At 43.2% G+C, this 19,430-nt stretch overlaps 1 long non-coding RNA gene across 1 annotated transcript; it reads right to left on the bottom strand.

Moving 5' to 3' along the window:
• Positions 1–1,136: 1,136 nt before the first annotated feature.
• On the bottom strand, positions 1,137–19,246 carry LOC143835457 (uncharacterized). The gene is made up of 3 exons (XR_013230154.1): positions 19,232–19,246; positions 18,595–18,804; positions 1,137–4,231 (listed from the first exon to the last, which is right to left on the bottom strand). It is a non-coding gene; the product is annotated as an uncharacterized LOC143835457 (long non-coding RNA).
• Between the last annotated feature and the right edge of the window lie 184 nt (positions 19,247–19,430).

The raw sequence follows: 19,430 nt of genomic DNA, 5'->3' as shown, positions 1-19,430 counted from the left end.
CGTGTCCGACCCATCGCAACCCCATGGACAATGATCTTCCAGGCCTTCCTGCCTTATTTTATATTGTATCTTATAATGTTACTAGCTTCAAAGCATGTTCCAAAGCACATTCAAAGAACGCTCCCCCCCCCCTCCTGGGCCCCAGCTAGGCAGCTTAAGGTGGCTTTGGGCCGCAGCTTGCAGCCAGATCAAGAGAGGGTGGCGGGGGCTGGCCAGCTCGTTAGCAGAGCTCCATAGCAGGCAGTCAGCAGGCCAGAAGGCCCTCATTAGCAGGCCCTGCTTAGCAGGCCAAGAGGCCATCATTAGCAAGCCTTCCACCACAACCCTTTGCCCAGGGCCCTCTCCCCTTAGCTGCTTCTGGCTCCAGGCACTGAGGAACGTCTGAGAGCAAAGAGGCTAGAGTCCAGGGAGGGCGGGAGCTGCAGGGGCAGGGCCAATCAGCTTTGCTGGCTGCACCCTGATTGGCCCTATTCCAACTTGGACAGCTGGACACGTCCTACCCCCCAGACTGTTTCACAAATATATAGAGGAACGATGGATAAGGATTTTAAAATTAAATTTAAGATGTTTTAAATGATTTGGATTGTATTTTTTAAATCTTTCTGTAGCCCACCCTGAGGTCTCGTGGAAGGATGGGCTAAAACTCTGAAAATAAATATCAAGATGATTGTTCTTTGAGTGACTAAATGCACTCTAACCTACCAAAAGTATATCTGGAATGTTATAATACCAGTATTGGTATGTTTCAGCAATTCAGCATTACAAACATTTTTGTATAAATGAGATTGAAATATTCTGGGTGACCTAGTAATTGAAGTACAATATGGTCAAGATCCTGATTCATTTGTAGCTGTTTTGTCAAAAAATTGTATGAAAATATAATTTGATTGACGGATTTTTGAAAATGCCACCTTAACTGATTTTCTCATCAATTTATATTTCATATAACCATTAAAAACCTGAAAGTACTTTCAGTTTGAGCTATGAATGGTTAATGCAAGACCATCAATAATAGTGTTATAGCCGATTTAATGTGCAAAGGTTGCTGGCCATTTTATGGCACCCAAGATGCAAGACATATTTCACTCTTCATTTGAGAGAGTTCCAGTGTGGAACTATTGGTCTTCTGGTCTTCTGGTCAGTTTAGATAACATGGACTATTTTTGACATGCTTTGAAATCCATGAATAAGTACATATGCAATAATGGGTAGTGAAAACAGAAGTACTTTTAATATCTCTTCATCAAGAAGAAGAAAAAAGGTTTTTATACCCTACTTTTCCCTACCTTAAGGAGTCTCAAAGTGGCTTGCAATTACATTCCTTTCCTTTCCCCACAACAGATATTTTGTGAGGTAGGTGAGACCGAGAAAGCTCTGAGAGAACTGTGACTGACTCAAGGTCACCCAGCAGACTTCATGTGAAGGAGTGGAGAATCCAACCTGTTTCTCCAGATTTGAGGCAACCACTCTTAACTATTGTACCACGTTGGGTCTCAATAAGCTTATAAATCCACTATATTAATATTGCTGCATTGAAGGACAATACCATTAGAAAATTCTCCAATTTTTGTTTTTGAAAGTCACTATACCTAATAATGAATAATATCTAAGATCTTTCTAGCATCCAGACTGTGATATCTATCATATTATCCATAGCTAGGCAATTAGTTATCTTATCAAAGGATGCCATTACATTAGCTTGATGTAATTGATCCTCAGACTGACATGAATGATTGAATGAACTCACAGTGTTACTTATCACACAGTTCTTTGCCAGTGGTCAGCAACTGACCTTCCAATTAGGTAGCCTAAGTACTTTCCCTGGAATTGGAGTTGAACTGATTAATAGGTAATTTTGTGGGGGCCTCTTGGTTTTATTCCCATCAAACCATTTCTACTCTTTAACCCTTTGAAGCTCCAAGAATTATCTTTGTTTTCCAGCCCTATATGGTATTTCCTGTTTCTCAGATGACTGACAAGCAATTGTTAATTAACATCAAGCAACAAGCAAACAAAAAACAGTGTGCTGTGAAGGACTCAGGTATCTTAAATTTTTAATCTAGAATTAATTACACCCATCTAAAGGGAAAAGTAATGACATATAATTGTGCCATGCACATTTCTCAACTATGGTGAGTAATCTGGTGCTAAGAATCCCTTCACCCCTTCCATCCTTCTATGATCCCTGCCCCCAGCCTTCAAGGTGACTTCAAGGTGAAGGTACAATTGTATGTCATACAGGCTGTAATATCTACCATATTCACCATAGCTAGGTAATTAGTTATCAAAGGGTGTCATTAGATAAGCTTGATGTAATTGATCCTTAGCACACCTGGATGCAGAAGCTGCTCTTTGTAGCCATGTCATCTGTAGGACCACAAAAGAGCCTTCTGTGTTATATAGAAGTGTTTTCCAAATATTATAGGATGCAGTCCAAGTATTTTTGTGAGATAACACTTCCTGTTCCTTTGTATTGGAACAATACAAATTAATTCAGTGAACATTTCACCACATTTCACTCATTTGCTTTTGATTGACTCACCTCACATAATGCCCCAAATTTCCTCTAACAACAGAAACAGAACAGGGAGCAGGGGGTGTTAAGTCCTCAAGGGTGAAGATCTCTTGACTCCATCACTAGGTTCTATTGCCTGTCACCGCTTGGAGAGGAGGCAGAATAATATTTTTTTTAAGCATAGTCTCATATTTGTACTGAAATTGGCAAATGGTTTTACCACAGAGTTTCCAGTGATTCCTTAAGTCACTTTATGTCACTTCCAGTAAGAACTTCTGGAAGGCACAAGAGGCTGCTTTTTATTTTTTTAAAGTGCTCCACAATACCGCATCCCCTTCAATCCTCCCACTGGCTGCCAATCACAGCCTGAAAACCTAAAGAGTTTGGTAGTTTTGCACCAACTTGCTTGGCTGAAGGTAGAAAGATTTGCTATTTATTTATTTATTTATTTATTATATTTATATACCGCCTTCCCCGGGGGCTCAGGGCGGTTTACAAGAAACAGGAAAGATACAGATAACATACAGTAACATGTTATAACATGCTATGCGCTGAGATACCTAGTTTTGCGAAAGCACTGAGAATCCATTTATGGAAACCCCAGTATATTTGCAGTGCTGTCCTTGTTGGACTCTGCAATGATGTCATCTGTTCAGTCGTGTCCGACCCTCGGCAACTCCACAGGAAAGCTTCCACCACACGTCTCTGTCAATGACCGCTTCTTTTAGTTGGTTCATGGTCATCCCTGTCGGCTTTGATCCTTTGGTGACCACGTTTCCTTTTGACACTGACCATGGGCGTCTGCAAAATCTGGTGCCTAGGAAAGAAGAGAGGCTCCTGCAGGGGACAGCCAGGTAGGAATGTGGGGTCTCTACATTATTATACTATGTGTCATTTCCTCTTGTCATCCCGACACTGTATCTACTTTCTTCTTGGAAATTCTATTGTTCTCATGCCTGCCTAGGGCTATCAGGCCTCCCACCAGAAGTCCTTGTTGATTGCTGCTTGCTCCAAGCAGTGGCAGGAGAAAAAAGAATTAAAAGTCAGCACCATCTATACTATTACATCATTTCTAGGAAAAGCGCCACAGAGTTTCCAGCAAGTCCCAGGGCTACTCGGTATTACTTTAGGGTTTTCCCAGATGTGACATTATGGTGCAGACAACACTCCCCATATTCCCACCTCTAAAGATCCTACTGGTTGCCATATACGGCCTGGCGACCCTTTCCCACCAGCTATATAGTCACTATGCTATTGCTGTCTATACAGTAAAGTAAGCTTCCTAAACAAACATCTGTTTCATTATACAATATGTGTTACTGCTGAAAATCTTCCTTTGCCAAGAATCCTGAACATAGTCCTGGAGCATTGACCTCAATGGTCTTAGGATGTGTAACTCCTCAGGATTGCACTGTTAGGGAACTAAAGGTTTTCTTGAGTCAAGACAATGAAACAGATTGCATTTGTGAAGTAGACATCAGGTCTGATCATAATGGGCTTCTCTACACACTCAACTTATTCCTGATTTTCTTGGCAGTCATTCCACAAACATTGGGATTGTTTGGGACATGGCTCTTCTGCATGTCTGCCCTCCCTCTGCAGTTTCACAGCTGTGGAGTCAGTTTATTTTCTTTCCAACATGTCTTCAGTAATGAGGATTTTCAATGGAGTGTGCTGTCATCACAGGTGGTATCATTGGTAGCATCACAGCACCCCCTTTTGTAGAAAAGGATGGTATAACATCAGTATATCGCTAGACCATTGTAACAATAGCAAGTTCTCTGAATTTCCACCTTTAATTAAAAGAAAAGTAAGTCTCTATCCCTCCCTTTCATGGAAATATGTCTTTTTCCGTATATCTCTGTGAGGGAAGATATTAGATTCTTATTCCTCCACCCTTTTTAATTAACAGTGAGAATTCAGAGCCCCTGATAAGCCCACATTTCTAATACTCTAACCATATATTGATATTTTAGTACTGTTTTTAAATGAAAAGAAAAATGAAGTCACTTGTCTTCAAGGTGGGGGGGGGGAAGAGAGGAAGTGGTTTGATCATGACAATCCAATCATCAAAAGTGGGATGGAGGTTGGGGGGGGGGGGGAGTGGGCAGGACAAAGAAAACCAATGGTAACATTATGTCCAAGGAAAGAACAACTCAAAATCAGCTACCAGAAGAAGACTGGACTAAAAGTGTTCTCAAAAGAAATGGAAAAATACTTGGGGGGGGGGGGCAACGACAAAAAAGCAAAGTGAAAACTAAAAGCACAAAAATGCACATGGAAATTGGGATAAACTGAAGTCGTATGGGACCAGAACTGACCAATTTTTGGTCAGTGAAAACTAAAAGCACAAAAATGCACATGGAAATTGGGATAAACTGAAGTCGTATGGGGCCAGAACTGACCAATTTTTGGTCAGTGAGAACTAAAAGCACAAAAATGCACATGGAAATTGGGATAAATTGAAGTCGTATGGGGCCAGAACTGACCAATTTTTTTTAAGCCATGCAGAAAATCTCAGCAAAGATAAAATATGTCCTGAAGGAGTTCTGTTGCAGTTAATATAGCTTCTGCTAGCAGTGGTTATCTGAGCATCTGATTTGCATCCCAAAGAGAAAAACAAAATCAAAGGCTGAAGTTCCTTGCCCTCCACAAGAGAAGTTCAAAGCAAACATCTTTTGAAATTAATTAGGAATCAGATGAGACCCTTGAGGGTGAACAAATCCTGTTTCTATTATCATGGACTGCTATTGATTAAAGTATGATTACTCCTTTGGGATGCCAACTTTTAACCTAACAAATTATGGTCAGTCTATCCATATCCAGCAAGTAAGATATGAAGGCACTGTTTGCTACCTTATAGTGTAAGCACTGATATTCTTGTATCCCGCCTCTTGACAGGAATTCATTTTTTATCTAGTCATATCATTTTAAATTACTGGTTTCCAATTAAATAAGTTTACCGTTGCCTAGATATTACTTTAAACTTCAGTTCCCATTATGACTAAAATTGCATCTAATTAGTTTTTTTTTTCCTGGTATAAAAAAGGAGGAGGGATTCCCTATGAACACACACACATACACAACACACAAAGGCTATGCTGGAGATTACTGGATCAGTGTGTACAAAAGCCACATGGGATAGAGATTATAGTAAGGAAGCAACTTGAAAGATATTAAGAAGTAAAACTGACTAGATACAGCCCACTATGCATTACAATTCCACAAAACATTTTTTCTGGTCTTGCTATACCATAAGGCAAGTATATGGGGGGAAGCCCTTCTAAAGTCCACATATACCGATATTTAAGGGTTATACACATCAAAGACCACTCATTTGGTTCCATAGCATGGAGGTACATTCTGGAAATAAACCATCTAAAAACACATAGTTCCTCCCCAGAAAGAGCTGGGTTTCAAACCCAAAATCTTGTAAGTCAATAGCTCATCTCATCAATTTTCAGTTCAGTAATTCAACCTCTCAAGAGGTCTGCAAAAGCTTCTCTATGGTCCAGACAATGATATGTTCCTTCTCCATAGTAGAGTAGTTCTGATATCCCTTGGCAGAAGTTTCTTGCTTAGAAAGGCCATTTTAAGCACACAAGAAGAGTCCTGGTAGATCAAACTCATGTTCCATCTAACGTCAGATCCTGTTTCCCCACAGTGACCCATTGATGTCTCTGGAAAACCTACAAGAAGTTTATAGAGACCCAAAACTCCGCCAGTTGGTGCACCCCAGCAACTGGTATTCAGAGGGAGAAGTCTTAATAAACATTAAGGGAAATCAATTACTATGGTTTCCTGCTGATTTAGCTAGGCAAGATTTAAGTACATACTTATTTCTCTTATTAGAATAAAAATTCTTATTTTAAGGGAAAATATGGATATGATCCAACCACACTGAGTCTCAGTGAGAAAGGCAGATTGGAAATGATCAAATAATAATAATTTGGGGAGTTAACAGAGTTAACAGGCAGTTTGCCTGAATTGCATTTAGAGTAATAATGCCTTGACAAAATATGAAATTCAATCCATTATAAGTTTTCCATTAAATAAGCTAGAATTATTACATACTGTGATCATAAATCTCAGAAGATGAACAATCCATGAGAATTATGAGTGTTTATAATAACCATACTATTTTCATATCCAATGATTGTACTAAAGGAAAATATTCCAGCTAGCCACTAGATGGAGCAATTTTATTTCAGAATTCTATATTTCCAGAAAAACCTAATCCCCCCCCCCATTTTTTTTAGACATAGAAAGCAATTTCTGTTCTTACAGTATCAGACAGTGAGAAGTTAACATAAACCATCTGTTTTAAATAATCCCCTGTTTTTGGATAAAGAAGCTGGAAGTAAAAAAAAAACACAATTATTATTAAAGCGGGGGGGGGGGTGCAGTTACTAACATGTTGGCCTGAAGCAACAGACCAAAGTTTGAGTCCAGTGGCACCTTTACCACCAACAAAGTTTTATTTAAGGTATAAGCTTTCATTTGCATGGATATGTTCTCAGGTGCAATGAAATGGGAGTTACCAGTCCATTTATATATATACATACACACACAGAGAAGGTGACCAGTAAATCAGCATACAGCACAATGAAGATGTTTAACAGACTCAAGGACCAAGCAGGGATAACAGGCTTAGTGATAAGGTTACCATATGTTTGTGTTAAATGCTCAGGGAAACACAGTGAAAGAAATAAATATGTAAAGACTGAAGATTAATGGTCTGATGTATCTCTAATTGTGGAATGCTGAGAGTATGTCTTCTCTCTGTCTCCCCTCAACATGAAGGCATCTTCACAGTATCTTCTTCTTTCAAGTGGAGTGATTGGCTGATGAGAGCTATCTTCCCTGTCCCCAGACCAGAGAAATACATAACTATCTACCTGTCATACCTGCACTCCCTGCACCTCTGGACCCACCACCAGCGGGCACCACAATCGGGTTAGACCCAGAACATGGCCCCAGCATGCCACCCTCAGCATCAGCACCTGCTGTTGAGGATCCAGTTGGGGATCGGGACCAGCCCAACTCACCAGATGAAGAGCAACCTGGGCACAGCCAGAACAAATGTAGAGTCCAGTGGCACATTTAAGACCAACAAAGGTTTATTCAAGGTAGGAGCATTCGTGTACATGTACACTTCCTCAGATACAATGTCAACACTGAAAGCTTTTCTGTAGGTTAGAATCATAGAATCATAGAGTTGGAAGGGGCCATATAGGCCATCTAGTCCAACCCCCTGCTCAACGCAGGATTAGCCCTAAGCATCCTAAAGCATCCAAGAAAAGTGTGTATCCAACCTTTGCTTGAAGACTGCCAGTGAGGGGAGCTCACCACCTCCTTAGGCAGCCTATTCCACTGCTGAACTACTCTGACTGTGAAAAAAATTTTCCTGACTTTGGTTTGACTACTCAACTTCGTTCCTGGTTCAGCCTGGTTCTTGACTTTGTTCCTGGGTTCTTGACTTTTTTTCTTCGGTTCCATCTTTGGCTCGGCTCTTGTGTTGTGATGGCTTTGTGGCATTTATAAATTGTCTATTTTTCAGTTTATATGTGCTTGTGCACAGTCACTGAACTTTGGGCTGTATAATTCTGTTTAACTCTCTGGATTAATAAGTGCTGTATGAATGATGTAGCCTGACTCTTATCGATACTCCTCAGTAGTTTCCATTTTTTCAAACCAGTTGAGAGATTAGAAGGTCGTGACTTTGTATGTTGTGCTGTTTTAGATGGCCAAGAGAAAAAGCAAATTCCAGGGACAAGGGCTGTATTCGAACTGCATTGTTCAAATATTGCCCATCTAGTCTCAGACAAGTTTTCATTACTCAAACTCTAGTAAAAGCATCACTAAAAAAAAGTAGATACCTATACTCCATTCATGCAAGGGGAGTCTACCCACAGTACACAGTAGCCACTGTCCTATATAAATTGCTCATAGATTGGATTTGTTCCCAGAAGCAGAAACACATGTTTATAGCTGCTTTTGGAAATCCTCCTCAACAGTGCAGTTATATACAAAGTTAGACTCTTCTAAATCTACTGAAGTCATTGTGTTTAGAAGGATGTAACTCCGCTTAGGAATGATTAGCCAACCTATGAAGGTTCAGTGGAATCCCAACAGTCCTATGTTCTTCATACAGTTTTTGAATCAACCTTTATTACAGTCCACAAGCCATGTATACAATAAAACCAATAAAATGTTGATACTACAAACCACTCTCACCTATGTCATACAATCTTATTATGCATAATGAGAGAATTAAAATCTAACCTACAATTTGTTTACTAGAACTATTTTCCGCCCACATTCTAGCAATGGAGAGAAAGCTTGCAAATTACATTGTAGAATCATACAGTTGGAAAGAACCTCCAGGGTCATCTAGTCCAACCCCCTGCACAATGCAGGAACTCACAACTACCTGCCCAACCACAGTGACCCCAATTTCATACCCAAGTGATCCATCTACCAAAAATCTCCAGAATCCAGCCCGGCTTGGAGGGAATTTACGTACCATCCCACAGTGGCAATTAGCATTTTCCTGACTATGCTAGGAAGGGCCACAAGAGACAAACACTAGCACATCCCTTTCTTCCCACCCACTCACAATCTGCCTAAGTTCATAAAATCAGCATGTGTACTTCTTTGATTAACTCCAGCCATTAACATTTCAAGAAATTTCTGCTCTGAAAAGGTTTTTCTTCTCATGTGTCCCAATAAACCCAAAGGCACTTGTCTGTGAAGTTTGTTAAGTTTTATTTGCTCTAGGCTAGAGTTGGCCTGAATTATGAGAGAGAAATTAAGCCACAGAAACTATGTCATATGTGGAAAGGTTGAGGGAGCTTGGTCTGTTTAGCCTGGAGAGAAGGCAACTAAGTGGTGATATGATAGCCATCTTCAAATACTTGAGGGGCTGTCATATAAAAGACAGAACAGAGTTGTTTTCTGTTGCCCCAGAGAGTCAGATCAGAACCAATAGGTTTAAATTAATTCAAAAGAATTTTCAGTTAAACATCCAAAATAAGATCCTGACAGAGCGATTCCTCGGTGAAACAGGCTTCCTTGGGAGGTGGTGAGTTCAGCTTTGGAAGTTTTTAAGCAGAGGCTAGATACTCATCTGACAGAAATGTTGATTTTATGAACTTAGGCAGATTGTGAGTGAGTGGGCAGAAAGGGATGTGCTAGTGTTTGTCTCTTGTGGCCCTTCCTTGCATACCCAGGGAATTGCTAATTGTCACTGTGGATAGGTGAATTTCATCCAGGCCAGGCTGGATTCTGGAGATTTTTGGTGGAGGGATCACTTGGCATGAAATTGGAGCCACTGTGGTTGGGTAGGTAGTTGTGAGTGTCCTGCATAGTGCAGGGGTTGGACTAGATGACCCTGGAGTTCCCTTCCAACTCTATGATTCTATGATTCCCTGTATTTAATTAGGTTGTCTGGAGCTCATATGTACTAAGTTTCAGTTCTGCGATCTCTGGGTTGATCATCCTGCTCCACTGATACATTTGATCCTGCTTTACCAGGATCAAATGCTAAACATCTACCAAAGTTTTAATTTATTTTCAAATTCCTCACTTGAAGCATTCAAGTTGTATTCTGCTTCCTCCATAAGGCCATACCATATTTCCTTTTCACCACACTGCTTCTCTAACAGTTCCTTTTAAAAATGTACTTCCTACTTCCCCAAATCAGACTGAAACTATTTCTTGTTTCCTATCACACTCACAATTTCTGTACTCTATATTTTATGGTACCCCTTGCTTTCACAGTTGTAGTCATCAGGGGAACATATATATATTGGTTTAGAGTCAGTCCCTCAGCCTGACTTCCCCAACATGAGAAACTTCAAGGTAATAATAACAAACCTTTATTGGCATAAAACAATAAGGAGCAAATACAGCCAAGCATGAGTAAAAATATAATAAGGTAAAATAAGCTCATATTATAAACTTCCAAGTAATCCCACATCTCAGTCATACCTTAGCTACGCATTAAGCACACTTCTTAAATTACTTTGAAACTTGTCTCCAGAACAACCTACAAAGCCTCCCTCTTTACAGTATATTTAATATTATCACCCAGCTTATAAATATATCCGGTTGCTAAACAAGCACCCCTTTGGACATGCTTCCTCTGAATTGGGTCCCCAAAATAATTTGGAGATGAAAGAAGCTGAGTGGAATGGAGTGAGCCTTTCTTCACCCCTGAGGCAAAAGTGGTTCCAGTAGGGGTAAGAAGTTCCTTTTCCATTTGGCCTGCATGTTTGTCCAAATTCCTACTTGCCTAAATGATAAGTTGCAACTGAAAGCTGTCCAGTACAATTAGAAGCCAGTAAGATAAACATTTACCTACAAGGAGGGTCCCAAGATGTATTCATTGCAATGAATATGAATACACTTTAAGAATTTCAGTGATAATAGTTCTGGGGATGCTGTACCATCCAGTTCCTCCTCAATCCCATCCAAACAAGTTTCACTAAGACTGCCGTTGAGTTTCCAATCTATCAGAGTTTCCTGGTTTAATTTATCCAACTGCCAAATTTCCATTGGCTCAGCACTGCCATAATTTTGCCCAGTGCCCTCATTTGAAAACATTTTGTACACATAAGAGTCCTCCTGATTTTAAAAAAGAAACCAACAGGGTTCCAGTAATGAATTCCTTGTTTCAAATGCCTTTTTAAAAGCCTTGTCTTCAAAAGAAGAAAGTCTAGCAAGAATCAGCCTGAATTATTCTACAAAAAGAACTAAATTTTTAAACTTTTAAATAAAACCTTTAGTGTTTCTGACTGAACTTCTCAGAACACATCCTCCTTTTAAAATATTTCCAGATCAACATTGGCCTCACACTCTCCTGAAACGAAGTTAAATTAAGAAAAAAAAATCTGAGGGAAAAAACATGGTGCTGAGTCAACATCCTCCACCCTGTTTTCCACCCTGAGTGAGCATGCTCCAACTGACTGGTTTTAAACCGAGGCTGTTCAGCACAAGCCAGCTCCTGAGGAAACACCATGGGAGTGAAGGCTGCAGAAGGAAGCCTTTGGAATCGAGGAACCTCCAGAAGGAATAAACACTTAATTTATCTCAAGGTAAAGTTAAATGTTCTTCTTCACTAGATAACATTGCACCAGATTTTGGTTCTCCCTTTCACAAGTCCAAATAATGTCTTTTTTTAAAAATTGTGTCCCATTTAAGGGGGAGAGCTCCACCCCCATGCTCATGTGTTGTAGGATTTCTAATCCCCAGGATGCATGTAAAACAGCAACATGCCTGATTTTGCTTACCAGAGTGTTAGTTGCCTTGCAACAGCAGTCAACCCCTTAGGGCACCAGCTGTGCCACTAGGTCAAGCAGTGGGTGAAGTCAATGGTTAGGCATATCATCACCTCTCATGCAGCTGTCTGCAGGATTCAAGGTGAAAGAGACCTCAAGAGGCTGGTAGTGCCATTTGACTTGCTCCCAGTGTGTTTGGCTAAATACAATCCTTGCCTCCCCCCATCTTCACAGGTAGATTATTGTTTGTTTGAAACTTGGGCCTATTATGCCTCCTTCTTCCACAAGGGAATGTTCAGTAGCACTGGGCTACTTTAGTATATTCAGAAAAAGAACCATGTGTTCAAACTGCATGGACAGGGACCCCACAGAAACTTTGTAAACAGAAACAGCATGGAAGAAAAATTCCCCCTGTAAACAAAATGTATACCTTAAGATAAAAAGACAATCCTGCTGATGATTATCAGTTTGTTTCAGGGGAAACCTAACCCCAAATGCTTGGCTTGTGTCTGAAGCCAGCAAAACCCAAACGTTCTTTCATTGAAATAAGTCAACCTATGGTCCTTTCAGGATATTTATCACAAAAAGGAGGAAGGTGAGGTATAAGGTGCTTAATGAGATGGATCAGGTCAGGTACATAGAAAGACAGTTTGAGACAACTGTATGACTGAAACATGAAAGGGTATACAGTTGAGTCCTGCCTGTGAATCTGCTTAACTGGACTGAGAGAAGGCAGAAAATGGCATTCAAAGGAAAAAAGACTGAATGCAGTTTTCAGGTGTGACAGACCTGCATCTTCATCTGTCAAATATATTGTTTTTCAGCAGGGCTTACGAGTCCAAAGAGAAGTCACAGGATCCATATGCAGCTAACTTTTAGGAGTCTTTTGTACAGATAGCCCTCCAAGATTCACAAGCAGTTCATTCAAGTTGCAATAAATATACAGTGACATACTTAGCAGTGTTACACCCTTCTACACCCACTAGCATCAGTCATCTTATAGTGGCATAACTTCACTTCCGATAGCACTGTACATTATAAATGCATTTGTGTGCAGCATGATCCTATGCATATTTGCTGAGAATGCCTGTCTTCCGGGAGACTTGCTCCCAAGTAAACATGCACAAGTGTGCAGCCTAAATTCTGTCTGGATTTTTCTTGGCTGTATACGGGACAATTCTTTCCAAATGATAATACTCAAGCAAGGCATTCCAAGGAAAGTACTTTATTCAGGCAAATGTATATGCCACCACTCCAGAGAATCTGTAGAAGGCAACTTACAATGTAAAACACAGTAAAATAAACAAGTAAAACAATAAATCAGCAAATATTAACAACTAAGCTATTTTGGTAGAGAACGGGCAGGCAACATAATAAATCCTAACCATTGTGGCCCTATAATAACTGGGAAAAGGGCCAGTGGGTGAAGGGTGTCTGGGGCCCTGAGAGTATCTGGCTTGGTTTCCAGCCAGCCAGATACACTCTGTAGGCCAATCAGAAGGAGGAACCTGATTACTAACAGACTTTCTTGCTAGTAAATTATATAATAATTTTAAATGTGAATAAATAAATAAATAAATAAATAATATTGTAAAACATATTTTAAAATAATATTTCAAAAACATTTAAAAAGTCAGGACATATAACAGCATAAAACACGAGTCTGATAAAAACATTTTCAGGCTAGAAAGAGGATGTAATTTTTTTTTTAAAAAGATGACTCCTTAGTTGAAATGTTTTGCCCTGTCATAGGGTATGTGCTAGGTGAGCCTCAAGACTGTAGCTAAGGTGCCACAATTGAAAAAAGCTTTCTTTGGTTATCACCTGTCTGATCTTTGCAGGTGAGCACAGAGAAGAGGGCTTGGGGGGAGGATCTTAACTGGCTTAATGATCAATATTTTTGTTCATATATTTTAAAAAATCATGGATAGAGTTGAAAACATTTTTGTCAAGGGATTCTTTTATTGATGTATTAAGTCATGATACAGTAATCTAGATACATATATTACTGTCACTGTCACAGAGGCTCAAGTCATCAATAGTTAGGAAGCAGGGTAATGTCTCCAAAAGTTTTCTCTATTTTCATATTTTCTGCATCCCTAGTAAGAGACACAGATTTAAGAATCAACCTAAATCTTTATGCAGACAAGTTATACTTGTAATGAAATTTTTTCATCCATTTGGCCAAAGACAAGGTGGTAGAAAATTATAGATCGTCCCTTGATCACCCAGTAGTGGAAAGATGAATTGTCTTTTATTAACATGATGACTGGCATCAATCCAAGGGTTATTTACCTGGGATATCTAAAGAATCTGTGCCAGAGGAGAATCATGAAGTGGCTATTAGTTTATGGATCAGTGCAAAATTTATAGTTTCTCGACACTGGATGGGTGTAAGTGCCTAAAGAAAATGGCTTCTGGGATATTGCCAGAATGATCAAACACTGCCATTACCTGGGAACACCAGGAAAATGAGGTGCTTGGATAAATTTAAGGGTAAATAACCAACATTTATTACCTAATGGAACACCAGGAACAATACTGAATTGCATGTCTTGTCCAAGTGAAGCTTCCATAGATAAAAAAGGTCACTATTGTTTTTACTTACTTACTTACTTACTTACATAGGCAATTTATATACCACCCCAAACTGTGATGTCTCTTGTGCTGTTTAATTTGCTTCGAAAACTTTAGTATCATCATGTTCCTTCAAAGTGAAAAACTAGGTAGTATTGTTTTAAAAGAAGTAAAAAGAATATAAAATTGTAGAATTAAAAACTGATATCATTGCACTACTACCACTGTGTACTACCCACATTCCCATATTGAAACAAATTCTAAATTTATCAGCCAAGTGTTCGAGGAATGTATTATTCAGATTAATGTAAACAGTAAGTTTGAAGAAAGTGAAGAGGAACTAAAGAGCCTGTTGATGCGGGTGAAGGAGGAGAGTACAAAAGTTGGCTTGAAACTCAACATCAAGAAAACTAAGATCATGGCATCCGGCCCTCTCAATTCCTGGCAAATAGATGGGGAAGAAATGGAGATAGTGACAGATTTTATTTTCCTGGGCTCCAAGATCACTGCAGATGGGGACTACAGCAAAGAAATTAAAAGACACTTGCTCCTGGGGAGGAAAGCTATGGCAAATCTAGACAGCATCCTAAAAAGCAGAGACATCACCCTGCCAACAAAAGTGTGTTTAGTCAAGGCTATGGTATTCCCAGTTGCAATGTATGGCTGCGAAAGTTGGACCATAAGGAAGGCTGAGCGTCAAAGAATTGAGGCTTTTGAACTCTGGTGCTGGAGAAGACTCTTGCGAGTCCCTTGGACTGCAAGGTGAATAAACCGGTCAGTCCTAGAGGAGATCAGCCCTGACTGCTCCTTAGAAGGCCAGATCCTGAAGATGAAACTCAAATACTTTGGCCACCTCATGAGAAGGAAGGCCTCCCTGGAGAAGAGCCTAATGCTGGGAGCGATTGAGGGCAAAAGAAGAAGGGGACGACAGAGAATGAGGTGGCTGGATGGAGTCACTGAAGCAGTAGGTGCAAACTTAAATGGACTCCGGGGAATGGTAGAGGACAGGAAGGCCTGGAGGATCATTGTCCATGGGGCCGCGATGGGTCGGACACGACTTCGCACCTAACGACAACAACAAAGTTTGAAATCACTGAGCCTAGTCACACATAAATATTATCGAGATCTAAAGTATTCCTGGGCAACTTCCGCACAATGGCAAAAATGGCGGGATGCTTTCCACCTGCAGTAACGTGATATTTAATCACGCTATTCCCCCCCTCCACACATTGCACTCTCCTTGCTGAATCTTCCTCTCCCCACATGCTGTGCAAGCAGCAAATGCGGGATGGAAACCAGCAAAGGGCACGGTAAAGTCAGCAGACTTCCCGCTCCCCTCCACCTGTCATTGCTGAAAGCATAATTTTCTTAGGCGTTCCTACTTCTCTTCAGCCTTCCTGTTTTCAGTCCGCAGACCCTTATCCTGTCCACTGCTCTCTTTCCCCACTGCGCCGCCAGTCTACATCAGTCCAGAGTACGATCCTGGCCGGGGGGGGAGGGTGCAGAGGAAAGAGCCCAGCCACAGAGCAAGCCTGCCTCCAGCCACCCGCCGCCTCTACTCAGGAGATGGAAAGGTCAGCATGGGGGGGGGGAGTTCCTGGCCCTCAGCCCCTTCCCTTCAGTGAGCCTGAGCCATGCAGGTCGAGCAGCTTGGGCGATACACTAACAGCAGCTCGGGCTCACTGGAGGGAAGGAGCTGAGGGCCAAGCGCTCCACCCCACCAATGACCTTTCCATCTCCTGAACAGAGGCAGCAGGCGGCTGGAAGCAGGCTGGCTCTCTGGCTGGGCTCTTTTCCCGGTGCCTCCCTGGCTAGGAATGTACACTGGACTGATATGGAATGGCAGCGCAACAGGGAAAGAGAGCAGCGGATAGAACGGGGGGTCTGTGGACCGAAAAGGGAAGGCTGCGTAGAGATAGGAATGTTTAAGAAAATTATGCTTTTTGCAATGGGGGGGGGCAGGGGCCTGCCGGCCTTGCTTGGCAGGTAATGGAGGGAGTAAGTAGGGGCCGGGGCATGGGCTAAAGTGCGTTTTCCTCTCCAAATCTCCTTCCCACTTTTTGCAGGCGGGTGGTTTGCTGGAGAATAGTGCTTTTTAGGTTGGTGAATCCACTTTTTGGGATTCACCAACTCGCACTTTAAAATGGCAGAAGTAGCGAGCAGTTTGCTGGCCTGACACAGGAGGTTGGCGATGTGATGTGGAGTGGCCAGAATATAGCGTCTTCAGATAATAAGCATGATGCTAAATTTATGGCGTGCAGGAAAGCCCCTGGTTTAGAATGAGATTGCAGGTAGCCACATTGGTCCAAACAAAATTTTGCCTCATGGGAGAGTTCTGGAAACCTTAAGAGCTCGTACACTATTAAGTATCATTTTGGTTGATCCTATATTGTCTTCATTTTGGGATATTTCTGATCTACTATTCAAAAGCTGAACAAATTAATATCTGTACACCGCCCGTGGCGCCGCGGGCGCCACGGACTAAATAAGACAGTAAGAGGTTCTGGGGCGGGATGTGTCCGGGATGAGGAAGGGTCCAGATTGGACCCTTCCTCATGACAGACAATCAGAGGGACCAATCGGCAGGCGCAAAGCGCCTGCCGATTGGTCCCTCTGATTCCCGCCGCCAGCAACTGCGAGCCGCGCGCAGCGCGGCTCGCAGTTGCTCCTTTGCCGCTGGCCTGAAGCAGCGTCAGGCCGGGGAAAGGCTCCAGAGAGCCTCGGGTGGGGGGGTGGCCGGGCCTGCCTTTCCCCGGCCGAAGGAGCAGCTTCGCAGCGTCGGAGACGCTGCGAAGCCGTTCCTGCGCCCGGGGAAAGGCTCCAGACAGCCGCGGGTGGGGGGGTGGCCGGGCCCGCCTTTCCCCGGGCGCAGGAACGGCTTCGCAGCGTCGGAGACGCTGCGAAGCCGTTCCTGCGCCCGGGGAAAGGCTCCAGAGAGCCGCGGGTGGGGGGGTGGCCGGGCCCGCCTTTCCCCGGCCGCAGGAGCGGCTTCGCAGCGTCGGAGACGCTGCGAAGCCGTTCCTGCGCCCGGGGAAAGGCTCCAGAGAGCCGCGGGTGGGGGGGTGGCCGGGCCCGCCTTTCCCCGGCCGCAGGAGCGGCTTCGCAGCGTCGGAGACGCTGCGAAGCCGTTCCTGCGCCCGGGGAAAGGCTCCAGAGAGCCGCGGGTGGGGGGGTGGCCGGGCCCGCCTTTCCCCGGACGCAGGAGCGGCTGCGCAGCGTCGGAGACGCTGCGAAGCCGTTCCTGCGCCCGGGGAAAGGCTCCAGAGAGCCGCGGGTGGGGGGGTGGCCGGGCCCGCCTTTCCCCGGCCGCAGGAGCGGCTTCGCCGGCCTTCTCCTGGGAACTGCGAGGGCCGAAGACCAGCAGACAGCAACCAGGACCAGCGCAAGGTTTGTAAGTGGACCTGGGGTTCTGACTGGCCTTGGGAGGCAGGACCGCGGCGCTGCTTCTCGGGGGGGGGGGGGGTTCTGAGAGAGGGGGTGGGTGGGTGGCTGAGAGTGTGTCCCTTACCCTGCCCTCTTCTCCCCTTTCAAACCCCCTCCAAAGACTGCAGGTATTCCCCCCCCCAAACCCACACTCACTGCTAGCGCCCATTGCATTTAGAACTGCAATGGGCTTGATTACTAGTATTGAACTAAAACAATAACTTCCCGCATTCCATTCTCCCATTCCTTCGTGTTGTGGGGTGCTTCCCAATTGGCAAGTAGAAATCTTGCAAGTTTCAAGCTTGAAGTGTGTGCTGATATCTGAGGATGTTTTGCCTGGATATGCACAAACATTGTCCATGCCCTCCGGTGCCTGGTAATCATGGACACCCTGTCTTGTATAAAGATCATAAGGAGTGCAGCTGCACCAGCCCAAATGTCCATCTAGCACAGAATATTGCCTCCAACAAGGTGATCAGAAAGATGCTTCAAGGAACACAGCTGTTAGCCTGTTGCAGCAAAACTAAACAGGAGTCCTGTGGCACCTTAAAAGATTCATTTAACCTTTACAATGCCACAGGCCTGGTCTACATATGCAGCAAAATAAGGTGATAATAGTCTGTAAAATGGTCTGAAGCCCCGCAGGGGACATCACATTTTATGCTCCCACATGAAAACATTCTCCAAATGTAGAAAAAAGTGCATCAGAAATAAAACTTTTTGCCTTCCCTTGCTGGGCTAGTTTTCCATTTACAGGTAATGATTAAAGTAGAAGAATTTTGAAAGATGTCCTCTCACCTTCAGTGGTGCATTCTCCCATTTAGCTCCATGGAAAGACCTTAGAAATTTCACAACGTTTCTAAAGGTTTATCTATGAATCCAGGAAGCTCATCAACTAGACACCAATATGGTGGTAATGGTCTCTGTTGTATCTCCAGGCTGTGACTTCATAGACATGCAGTCTGTGGCCATGGTAACTGATCTGAAAGGCAGTGTCGCCTCTTCATGCTTAGGAGAACCAAGGAAGGGGCAGTATGTCACATTTTCTTTTCCTCAACCGTACATCCTTCTCAATAACCCTGCGATGGCTTCAATAAGCAGGAGTCCGGTGGCACCTCAAAATCTAATTATTCCCCGGTGGGACAAATTTAGTGTCCAGCGGCACCTTTAACACCAACAAAGTTTTATTCAAGGTATGAGCTTTCGTGGACACGCGCTGCCTTGAATAAAACTTTGTTGGTCTTATAGATGCCGCTGGACTCTAAATTTTGTGCTACTTGAGAACAACACGGCGACCCACTTGAATCTATTCCCCCGCGCGCCTTGGTGGGCTGCAGCGCGCCAAAAGCAAAACGGGGCGATACCGCCACGAAAGCGCCCCGGGGGCACACTAAAGACCCCCATCCTTTATTCCGACATAAGCTCGTCTTCTCACCCCCGAACGCTTAGGCTAGCATTCACTTCCTCCGCCTCTCAGGTGTCGTTCGCCTTGCTCAATGCGGCGGCGACAAGCCCCCTCGACCACCCCGCGCCTGCGGGCGCCCCCGAAAGGGAAAACGCCGCGCTCCTCAGACCCCCTCCCCCCTTAGTCCCAGTCACCGCCCCTGGCCAAATCACGTGCTCCCGGAGCCGCA

Source organism: Paroedura picta, chromosome 4, assembly GCF_049243985.1.
Source record: "Paroedura picta isolate Pp20150507F chromosome 4, Ppicta_v3.0, whole genome shotgun sequence".
Classification (NCBI taxonomy): Eukaryota; Metazoa; Chordata; class Lepidosauria; order Squamata; family Gekkonidae; genus Paroedura; species Paroedura picta.
Note: the sequence above shows the minus strand (reverse complement) of the source record. Positions and strands in the feature narration are given on the sequence as shown.